General features: G+C 38.9%; 1 pseudogene across 1 annotated transcript in view; it reads right to left on the reverse strand.

Annotated features, from left to right (window-relative positions):
• Positions 1-816: 816 nt before the first annotated feature.
• LOC101562982 overlaps positions 817-2,069 on the reverse strand; it is a 24,190-nt pseudogene continuing 22,937 nt past the window's right edge. Inside the window, exon 2 of the transcript XR_002819112.1 lies at positions 817-2,067. The product of XR_002819112.1 is annotated as a transcription initiation factor IIA subunit 1 pseudogene (transcript). The remainder of the gene's footprint in view (positions 2,068-2,069) is intronic.

Genomic DNA, 2,069 nt, shown 5'->3' on the forward strand with positions numbered 1-2,069 from the left:
TGTTGAATATTATAGGTGTGTAAACTCAGCAAAATATTCTAAAAGAGTACAGAAGCCCATAATAGCATTGGGTCTTCTGTTTAATTGGCAATGTCAGAATCTAATATTTCTTTGTTGACTTTTTGTGTAGTTAATCTACCCATTTGTGAGAGTGGGATATCAAGTTCCCCCACTACATTGTGTTACCATTTGCTTGGATTTTCATGAAAGTTAATATTTGTTTGTGTAGTTGGGTGAGCCTGTGTTTAATGTATAAATATTTATGATTGTCATCTCTTAGTGGAATTTTCCCTTAGAGAGTATGTAGTGACGTTCTTTGCCTCTTTTTATCAGGTTTGGCTTGAAGTTCTTATTGCATGCAAATACACTAGCTTCCCCTGCTTTCTCTAGGTTCCTATGGCATTGAGAACTCTAGTCCATCCTTTGACTTTTAGTCTATGAATTCTTTTTGGATTAAGTGTGTTTCTTGCTTGCAACATATTGTTGGATCTTGCTTCTTGATCCATTCTGCTAGTCTGTTTCTTTTTATTGGTGAGTTCAGATAATTTATATTGATGGTTATAACTGATATGTATTGGATTTTCTTTTCCATGTTGTTTCTTTGTTGTTTGTTCCCTGTCTTTCTGCTCTGTTTAATTGCTTGTCCTACCTACCAGCTTCTTTCTACTGGTGTCCCTGTGTTTGTGGTCTTTATTTTCTCTTTCTAATATGTTTCTTGATGCATTCTGTAGAGCTGGTTTGGTGGTCACAAATCTCATCAGTTTTTTGTCGCGGAAATTCTTATTTCTCCATCAATTTTTTTTTTTTGATTACTGATCACACTTCCTTTAATTCTTAAATAGATGTTTCATAAAGCAGGGAACAGATCTATATTACTGGGGGAGAATAACAGGTAAAAAATTTTAAGACGAGAGTTTCAGTTGTTTACTTATACAAGTGAATTAAAATTCAACACCATAATTCTTACCCTTTTGTAAAAAGCTCGCACGTAATTTTTACCAAATATAACCACATACAATAAGCAGTTTCATTTCAATCTATCAAAAGGAAGTTTCTTCAGTTCATTCCAACAAGTGTCTTCTAATTAAGCCCAAGTTGGAGGAAGGATAATAGACAAAGCTTTACATGCTAATTGCCGGTGGCAAGTTCCTGTATTTAAAATTGACAATTATGATTTTCCTACACAAAACCCAACCCCCACCCCAATACCCCCAGGTACTACAGTTCCATGGCTTGCCAGTTAGAAGTAGTGTCTATGCTGTCACGGTCTATCTTCGCTCCAGTAGCTTTCCTTCTACTGCACTTTTCTGACATGCAGAAGTGAAGTTTTGGTTGGTATTATGTCCCAAGTTCCAAACCATCCACTTTAATTTTGTTAAGTTTCTTTTGTTTTATTTATAAAAGAAGCAACTCTTCACCATTCTGCATCTCCAATGGCTTTGGAAAATATATAATCTCTTCCATTAAGATTCATAATGCCATCCTTGAGATGAAATTTCCATTTGTTTTTACTTCTGTGTATCTTATCATACTGGCACACGACAACATTTTCCGTGTCAAAAAGCTCCTGTCCTTCCTCATCACTCACATCATCTTCACTGTTGAGGGGCTCCTCTTCCACCTGCCCATCCTCGGCTCCATCCTTCTCCTTTTCTTCCTCTTCATCATCATCATAATCCTCTTCCTCATCTTCCTCTTCTTCTGATGATGTGTCTCCAGTCCCATCAACCTGTAAAACCAACGGCGCCTGCTGCTGGGTAGGCTGTGCCTGTGGTTGCTGCTGACTGGCTGCGGTTATCTGTGCCTGTGCTGGGGTGGGTGCTGCCACTGTTGTAGGTATAACTTGAGTCTTATTTCCTGTGAATAAGATTTGCTGAGGCTGGATGATGACGCCCGTCTGTGGTGAAATTCCTCCAGGAAGAGGGGCTAAAACCTGTTGTATAACAGGAGCTTGTACACCTCCAGGCTGCATCTGTGGTATAACTTGTTGTTGTAGAACTACTGACTGCTGAGGCTGAAAGATATACTGGGCACCATTGGCTGCTCTGACCACCTGAAGAAGCTGGCCT

Source organism: Octodon degus, unplaced genomic scaffold (assembly GCF_000260255.1).
Source record: "Octodon degus isolate 3935 unplaced genomic scaffold, OctDeg1.0 scaffold00257, whole genome shotgun sequence".
NCBI lineage: Eukaryota > Metazoa > Chordata > Mammalia > Rodentia > Octodontidae > Octodon > Octodon degus.